Source organism: Eptatretus burgeri, chromosome 8 (assembly GCF_056783735.1).
Source record: "Eptatretus burgeri isolate ZD-2024b chromosome 8, Ebu_testis_v1, whole genome shotgun sequence".
Lineage (NCBI taxonomy): Eukaryota > Metazoa > Chordata > Myxini > Myxiniformes > Myxinidae > Eptatretus > Eptatretus burgeri.
In genome coordinates, this window is record NC_140968.1 from 8,848,769 (window position 1) to 8,857,849 (window position 9,081).

Sequence of the window (9,081 nt, forward strand, 5' to 3'; positions counted from 1 at the left end):
GTTGAACTGTTCTCCCGCTTCGCTTCGTCTTTTCCCCATTGAACCCTCATCTTGCTTCACGTAAAGGGTTGGTAGTGGGCTGAATACGCCCGATAATTAATCGAACCGTCGAGGTCGACGATAACACCGCTCGGTTATTCTGATAGTACGGAACGGGTCGCTTAAGTGGCCCGTGTCCGAAGTCGACCTGCGGCGAGGTGCGATCGCCCGGTCTACCCTCCGCGTGGGTACTTAGGTAGGTCGAATTTGGCGAGCAACCCTATCCCACGCGGGGGCTGATTGGCTCGATCGCGGTGAGACCGAAAGGTCCACCCGTGACTGGTTCCCGGCGTTAGTCCGAGAGGGTCACGACTGGATTGTCCGTCCGGTGGGCGACGTGCCGCGATTCGAGTTACGTGGCCGTTCGCACGCCGGCGGGCGCGAAATCCGCAACACTGGTGTCAGGTCGTGCGATACAAATTCATCGCCCTCCTCTCGGCACTGGTATCGGAGAACAGGAAAACGGGCTCTCCTGTCTCCGGCTAAATTCACGGGAATCGGTCCAGGGGTGAGAGAAGCGACCCCCGATTCCCTCCAAATTTCGAGCGAGTTAAATTAACCCTTCACGAGAAGCAAGATGGCGTCTCAAGGCGAGCGGGAGCCGGGGGTATTAGAAATGTATATGTGTAGTAATGTAGAATCCATGGCCCAGGATGGAATCCCCGAGCAGGAAATGTTGATTGTGCAGGAACACGGACTCGCCCAACTGAACCCAGGGCCCGAGGTGGGTGCGGCAGCGGCCGCGGTGTATGACACCTCCCCCTCCCCCTCTCCACCAAGACCCTTCCCCAACCCCTGCCGAAACGGCTCACTTGAGTGCATCCGACATGGCCCAGCTATTCACCATGCTGGCACAAATGAATGCGGCAATGACAAATGAAATAAAAAACGAAATGAAAGACATGAACAAACAAATAAACGAAAAGATGGATACATTCACCAACGAAATAAAACGCATGAAAACTAAAATGGAAACAAACATGAAGGAAGAAACGAAAAAGCTGCGGGGTGAGACGCAGAACATGGGCCGATGCCTGCAGGCGGGCATGAAGGCCGAGAGCAGGGAACTTAAAATGGCGACTCCACGTGTCGGAACGAACGAGCTGGATGGGGGTGCAACGGCTGACAGGCTCGCGGTGGAGGCGGGTGAAAAAATAATTCGTGGAACGTGTTGGGCGAGGGTCGTGACGATGACCGAAAGGGAAAAATTAAATGGGGAGACCAAAACGTGTGAGACGAGACACGAGGTGACGACAACGGAAATAATAGTTGAGACAAGGGAGGAAAAGGGTGAAGAGTTGGCAGAGACACGGGAGACAGAAAAAATAGAGGGAAGACTACACGATGAAGATGGGGTAAGTGACGTACACACACACACGGAGGTAGTGGAGGATAATGGGGGTGAGCTCGCGGAGCGTGTGGGGACCCGGTGCGAGCAGCTGGATGACCTCCTCCAGGAACAAGGGGAGGGAGTATGCCCCCTTGAGGCGAGTCACGACCAGGTGAGTTCGGTCGTGTTTTGCGAGGTTGAGGGGACGAGTGCTGTGGACGGGTGCACGGAGAGCTTGGGGGGTATAGAGGCCCCGGAGACCCTTGTGGGGACACGAATCCCCAGTGTGGTTGTCCCTGTGTGTGTGGTGCAAGGCGTGAGTGCGTCCCCGTGTGTGGAAGCGACCCCGTGTGTGAGTGGTGTGGTGGCGATGGTGCTGGAGTGCGTGCTTCCCAGCACGCCGTGTTTGGATGAGGCACCGTGTGTGGATGAGGAACCGTGTGTGGAAGAGGCCGTGTGTGTGAGTGAAACGGCCAGTATGAGTGAGGAACCGCGGGTGAGTGCCCCCGCGTGTGTGGATGAGGCACCGCGGTTAAGTGCCCCCGCGTGTATGAGTGAGGCACGGTGTGTGGATGAGGCACCGCGGTTGAGTGCCCCCGCGTGTAAGAGTGAGGGACGTTGTGTGGAAGAGACCGCGTGTGTGAGTGTCGCCGTGTGTATGAGTGAGGCACCGCGGGTGTGTGCCCCCGCGTGTGTGAGTGAGGCACGGTGTGTGGATGAGGCACAGCGGTTGAGTTCCCCCGCGTGTATGAGTGAGGCACGGTGTGTGGATGAGGCACCGCGGTTGAGTGCCCCCGCGTGTGTGGATGAGGCACGGAGTGCGAGTGAGGCACCGCGGGTGAGTGCCCCGCACGCGTGAGTGAACGGCCGTGTGCAAGGTCGCTGTGTGCAAGGGAGACCGTGTGTGTGAGAGAGCGGTATGTGAGGGAGATGTCGGTTGGCATGCGGGAGCACGCAGCCGCGTCTCCCGGTGTGAATGTGATGGTGTGGACTGTGTGCGTCGTAACACGCAGGTATGCGTGTGTGGAATGGAGACGGAGACGGCGACATGAGAAGAGAGAAAGCCGAGTAGCGGCTGTAGTTGTTTCGAGGACCGTGCCGGGTTCACCCAGCAGTGAGCACGCGGTTCGTGCTGTGCAACGCACGAGACCGCCACGTGCTCGCTTGCGAGAGTGAAGTCCCGGTCCGGAAACGCACGCGGTGGATTTGCCGATCCCGCGGACGGACAAAGTTTAGGCAGGTAAATGGATTTGGACCGGATGGGTTCTCCACGCGATCGTGTGTGTTGAGCTCCAACGGGCAAAGCACATGTGTTCGCGTGGGAAACCCCTCGAGACGTGGGGCTTGTGTTTTTTTTTTTTTGCGCACGGTGACGTCATGGCTGCACGTGTGGTTGGAATCCGGCAGGAGGGGTATCCCGGCCGGATGGTCCCGTCCAAGGAGGGACGAGGAACACGTGCAGCTGCATGACGTCACGGGCAGGTGCAAAGTGCGCGAGCTCTGAGTTGCCGCGCAGGTGCTGCGCATGAAAAAAAAAGAAAAACAAGCCTCACTTTCGGGTGCACAGGATTCCTGGGCAAGGAGGGAAGACCCCCTTACCTGGGCACAGGATGGAAACTAGTTAGGGGGAAGGGTTAGCTTAGCTAGACCGACTTCATGGGGCAGGGGTAAGTCCTCATGGAGTCCGTGGAATGGATTAGTTAGAGGGATTGTAGCCAGATTTAGGTGGGGAAATAAAATGATTTATTTGGGGACATGGACAGACTTGTGAATGTGTCGTGGGGACGTAGCTTAGCTACGTAGTGTTAAAAGGAACGTGCTGTAGTTTAAGGGACGACGTGGGAGCACGAGTTAGTTAGGGGATGCAGTTAGGAGGATGGCAGAGTTCAGTGGTGTGTGTGTTGAAGAGTTGGTGAGTGAAGTGGAAGCATGTGCTTGGTGAGTGAGTGAGGCCAGCGGGTCTGTGTGAGTGGAGCGAATGGGGAATGCATGGTGCGATGAGTGATTGGGGGAGGAGTGACTCCCGCCCAAGGGACCCCGGGGTCAGAGTAAAGTGAGTTAGGGGTTAGTCAAATTGAAAAATGGAGGTCGTTTTGTTGTTGGTGGGAAAGTAGGCTCGAGACCCATTTGGAGGGGTGCAGGAGCCCTGTTGACGGGCTTGGGAGCGTGGCTGCGAAAGGTGAGTATCGCTGAGTGGGTACCCCGGGCACCAGGCTAGTCGGCCGCGGTAGGCCATGGGCCCATGGGGGCCGGGATAGAGTAGTGGGCACGGGTGCGCCTGCTTGGTGCGGGGGCCCGGGCGCCATTAGCCGCGTGGGCAGTGTTGTGGGCACGGGTGACCCTCGGAAAGGGGCCCGGGAGGCCGGCCTGCCACGTGTGCGTTTCAGGGGAGGTGCCATGGGGGGCACTCCCCGGTGTTAGGGAGCTGGTAGGCTCGGAGGCAGTGTAGTGCCCGGGGTGCCATAGCGGGAGATTCGGCAGAGGGTCGTGCCTGCCAAAGGGAGCCACGTGTCCCAGCCAGGAGACCGTGTGAGGGCACGGAGAGAAAATTGGGGGGCGAGGCCCGAAATTGTAAGGACACCAACACAGGCGACGGGAATCTGGGTTGTTAGAACCAATAGTTTAAGCGAGAGGCGCTTGTTGAAAGCCCCGGGGTAGTTTAAGAGTTAATGGTTAGGGTAGATTAGGAGATGTACCCCTCCGCACCATCCATCCCCTCGCTGTCGTTGTGGGCCGCTGGACCCACTTGGTGTTAAGATCGCCGAACTCTGGGGAGGCCATTCTGAGGCTTGAGTTGGGCCTCAACACAGGACGTTAGCTCTCCCTTGTTCCCCTCCGGGAAGGGAACGTAGGGGTTGGGAGTGGGCTAGGTGACAGAATAGGTTAGCCGAACAAGGACGATAAAGGGGGTTAGGGGACGATTTATAGTGGGGAAGTAAAAATAGTAAAAAATAAAAAAATAAGTTGGGGCTAAATTGGGGTTTGACAAATTAAGGGAGTGGGTATAGACAGTGACAGGCAAAGGCGATAGGGTGGGAGGGAGACAGGTAGGTAGGTCCGAGCCCGCCTTCCAAGTGGCCAGCACCACCGCACTCCCTCCACCAACCTCCACTGACGGCAAAAGCTGCCCAGCTTCATCTGCTGGCTGTGTTACTTCAAGGCCTGTGCCGGCCAGTTCATCTGCCCGCTATGTTTGCCTGCAGCGGCCTTCTTCTGCGGGCTGAGTTTGCCTGCTCACCTTTGCCATGCCATGCCCACTGCCCATGTTCACCAGCCCCGTTCAATTTTTGCTTTACCCCCCCTGTTCATTTCCATGTGCGCCAGGATCAAGGCAACAGTTTGCAAGCTGCAAGAACTGCCCTGTTGGCAGCTACAAAACGGGCCTGCAGTGGCAGCCCGTGCACCGTGTTTTGCGTCCAACCGTTCATGCATCCATTCGTTGTGCTCATTGCGTGTGCCACTTGAGCTGGCACGGAGACTACGTTTGTGCGGCCCATGCACCGTTGTGGTTCACTGAGTTCAGTTCAAAAGGGAAGGCCTTGGACTGCGTGTGAGCAGCCAGCCACGTTCCCTGTCACCTGCATTGTTTTGAGTCAGAGACTGCATGCGGGCAGCCTGGCTCCCTGCTAACTGCTTTCTTTTTGCAGAGTCAATGATCCTGGGCCATGGTTTAGTGTAAAATTTGTAAGTTAAGGTAAGATGTACTGTACATGTGAGTGCGCCCCCGGCATGTTTGTCTTAGCGCCGGCAATTTTATTTAAGTCGTCCGTGTGAGTGAGTTTGTTTAGATAGTTACGCAGCCCTCAGGTTATTTATTTTGGGGACACGAATACCATGAATGTCGCACTCAGGGATCCGTAGGTAAAGTGTACTAGGGGAAAACTACACATGATGGCACACGAAAATTTGACGACTCGGGACGAGTCTGTAAAAAGGGAAGGGGGTAGTGTTGTGGTTACCAGATTCGCAAACCACCATTCAGGTCCCTTCGGTGAGGTATCTCGGTAAGTGCATGTGTAGTTAGGCCCAAACCCGTTGTCTAGTGGGAATACATGTCATTTATGCGAGCTGCGACTCTTCAGGATAGCCGTTTTTCTTTCACTATCTTTATTTTGGACCAACCGCCATGATCACAACCACAACATCAACCACCAACCACAACGCCGCTTCACCACAACCGCCACGACCTTCCCGTCACACCTCGCAACCATAGCATCGCCACCGTTCTTGCCCCGCTGTGGGTACCGGTGTTGGACTCATGCAGAACGCGCGTCGAACAGCGTGTACAAAATCACGGATTTTGTGCTTCAAAAACGGATCAAAAACGACACACGCCCACTTTTTGCCGTCCAATCGGTGAGCGAGGGGCGAATTGGCCCCGCCCCCAGGGCGATCGATATATGCAAATTTGTGGATCAAAAAGCCTTCACGCCCACTTTTTCTCGGGCCAATGGGGAGCGAGGTGAAAGGTCAAAGGGAGGGGGTCAAAGGCGAAGTTACGGGGGGATAAAAGGACGGTGTTCGTCAGTCAGCAAGAAGGAGTCAGCAGCAGAACGAGAACGAGAAGGAGAACGAGGAGGAGAAGAGAGTCGAACGAGAAGGAGAACGAGAGTCGCAAACGAGAACGAGAAGGAGTCGGAACGAAGGAGAACGAGAAGGGAAAGGAGTCGAGAACGAGAAGGAGTCGGAACGGAGGGGACGAGTGTGGAAGACTGGAGCCCGAAGCCGGCAGTGGCTGGAGAAGCTGAAGAGAGTCGGACGAGGGGGTGCTCGCGTCGGTGCCAGGAGCTGCATGCCCGAGGGAGGCCGGCAGCGCGACCTGGCCGAGGTGGAGACGCACACCAGGGATAATAAAGATCCTCTATACCCCGAGCATCAGCAACCCCCTCCTGTTTCCCCCCGCGCTGAGATAGTGCGACCAAGGGGGCCCGTTCCCACCCCCTGCCAGGCACTGTCCACGAGGCCCGCGGGTTGCGGGGCCATCGCCGCTCCGCGTCTCATCACCAGACGGGTAGGCCCGACCCGGTCTCGGCCTCAGGCCGCCTCATTCTTGAGGTATTTCTTTTCCTTGGTTTTGGGTATGTGTTGTCGGCGCCGTCTGTGAAGTAGAATTGTATAAGTGTTGCCGTGTGCTCGGTAGTCGGTATTAGCTCTGCACTGTGTTTTCACTTTTATGTTTGCTTTTTGTGTAAATGGAATTGTGTTTTCTTTTTTTGTGTGCATTTGGTGGAATTGTATTTGTGTGCTTCCCGTGTGCCGAGAATAAATGTGCTTTATTGTTGAACTGTTCTCCCGCTTCGCTTCGTCTTTTCCCCCATTGAACCCTCATCTTGCTTCACGTAAAGGGTTGGTAGTGGGCTGAATACGCCCGATAATTAATCGAACCGTCGAGGTCGACGATAACACCGCTCGGTTATTCTGATAGTACGGAACGGGTCGCTTAAGTGGCCCGTGTCCGAAGTCGACCTGCGGCGAGGTGCGATCACCCGGTCTACCCTCCGCGTGGGTACTTAGGTAGGTCGAATTTGGCGAGCAACCCTATCCCACGCGGGGGCTGATTGGCTCGATCGCGGTGAGACCGAAAGGTCCACCCGTGACTGGTTCCCGGCGTTAGTCCGAGAGGGTCACGACTGGATTGTCCGTCCGGTGGGCGACGTGCCGCGATTCGAGTTTCGTGGCCGTTCGCACGCCGGCGGGCGCGAAATCCGCAACAATATATATATATATATATATATATATATATATATATATATATATATATATATATATATATATATATATATATATATATATATTTTTTGCTTGAGTAAGAATCTTTGGATCACTCACGCCGGCATGTGGGAGTGAAACAGGAATTTAGTGTGAAACCAAAACCATGTTTTTACAGGTGCATGGGAAAGGAAATGTTTGTTTTCCCTTGTTGTTGAAGTAATATCTGAAAAGGAACATGTCAGTTTGTGGAGTCCAGTTACATCATGTGGATTGTACTTTGGACCAGGTCACTCGAGTAAACTCACCATGTGGATTGTACTTTGGACCAGGTCACTCGAGTGAACTAACCATGTGGATTGTACTTTGGACCAGGTCACTCGAGTGAACTCACCATGTGGATTGTACTTTGGACCAGGTCACTCGAGTGAACTAACCATGTGGATTGTACTTTGGACCAGGTCACTCGAGTGAACTAACCATGTGGATTGTACTTTGGACCAGGTCACTCGAGTGAACTAACCATGTGGATTGTACTTTGGACCAGGTCACTCGAGTGAACTAACCATGTGGATTGTATTTTGGACCAGGTCACTCGAGTGAACTAACCATGTGGATTGTACTTTGGACCAGGTCACTCGAGTGAACTAACCATGTGGATTGTACTTTGGACCAGGTCACTCGAGTGAACTAACCATGTGGATTGTACTTTGAGCCAGGTCACTCGAGTGAACTAACCATGTGGATTGTACTTTGGACCAGGTTACTCGAGTGAACTAATCATGTGGATTGTACTTTGGACCAGGTCACTCGAGTGAACTAACCATGTGGATTGTACTGTGGACCAGGTCACTCGAGTGAACTAACCATGTGGATTGTACTTTGGACCAGGTCACTCGAGTGAACTAACCATGTGGATTGTACTTTGGACCAGGTCACTCGAGTGAACTAACCATGTGGATTGTACTTTGGACCAGGTCACTCGAGTGAACTAACCATGTGGATTGTATTTTGGACCAGGTCACTCGAGTGAACTAACCATGTGGATTGTACTTTGGACCAGGTCACTCGAGTGAACTAACCATGTGGATTGTACTTTGGACCAGGTCACTCGAGTGAACTAACCATGTGGATTGTACTTTGAGCCAGGTCACTCGAGTGAACTAACCATGTGGATTGTACTTTGGACCAGGTTACTCGAGTGAACTAATCATGTGGATTGTACTTTGGACCAGGTCACTCGAGTGAACTAACCATGTGGATTGTACTGTGGACCAGGTCACTCGAGTGAACTAACCATGTGGATTGTACTTTGGACCAGGTCACTCGAGTGAACTAACCATGTGGATTGTACTTTGGACCAGGTCACTCGAGTGAACTAACCATGTGGATTGTACTTTGGACCAGGTCACTCGAGTGAACTAACCATGTGGATTGTACTTTGAAGCAGGTTACTCGAGTGAACTAATCATGTGGATTGTACTTTGGACCAGGTCACTCGAGTGAACTTACCATGTCCTGCAGATATTGATGTTCAGATTGTCAATTTGTGTTTCAATGCGGGAGAATAATTTATTTTTATGGTTTTGTATTACAGCCGATTGCTGCTGGTTGCATCATTGCTGGAAGTTCGGCTGTGCCGGTGATGCACGACCCCTTGTTTCCAGGATGGTCCTTGTTTTGACTATCTCAGGAGGATGACAGGCTGAATCAACCCACGTGATGTGAGGTGACGGACAACGGGGGCCCCACCTCAACACGTGGTGTTGTGAATCGACCGGACGTGAGAGGGAGCGATGAGGAAGAAGACTCGGGGTCAGAGGTCAGGAGGTGTATAGTGAAAACTTTGTGACGTTCCGATGTCGGTTTAATAAAAACGTTCGAGAATTTGAATTCCTCATTCTTGGAGTTTTTTTTTTATAAAATAACAACCGTCAATTACAATGGTGGAGATCAGTGATAACAAGGAGAAAAGTGAACACGAGGAGGAGGAAGAAGAAGAA

At 53.5% G+C, this 9,081-nt stretch overlaps 1 protein-coding gene and 1 long non-coding RNA gene across 2 annotated transcripts in view; both read left to right on the forward strand.

The window, feature by feature from the left end:
* The window catches only part of LOC147021052 (uncharacterized), a 25,864-nt gene extending 16,893 nt beyond the window's left edge, over positions 1-8,971 (forward strand). Inside the window, exon 2 of the long non-coding RNA XR_015061319.1 lies at positions 8,676-8,971. This is a non-coding gene — a long non-coding RNA (uncharacterized LOC147021052). The remainder of the gene's footprint in view (positions 1-8,675) is intronic.
* The window catches only part of LOC147021051 (uncharacterized), a 166,040-nt gene that overhangs the window by 98,241 nt on the left and 58,718 nt on the right, over positions 1-9,081 (forward strand). The gene's annotated exons all lie outside the window — the stretch shown is intronic.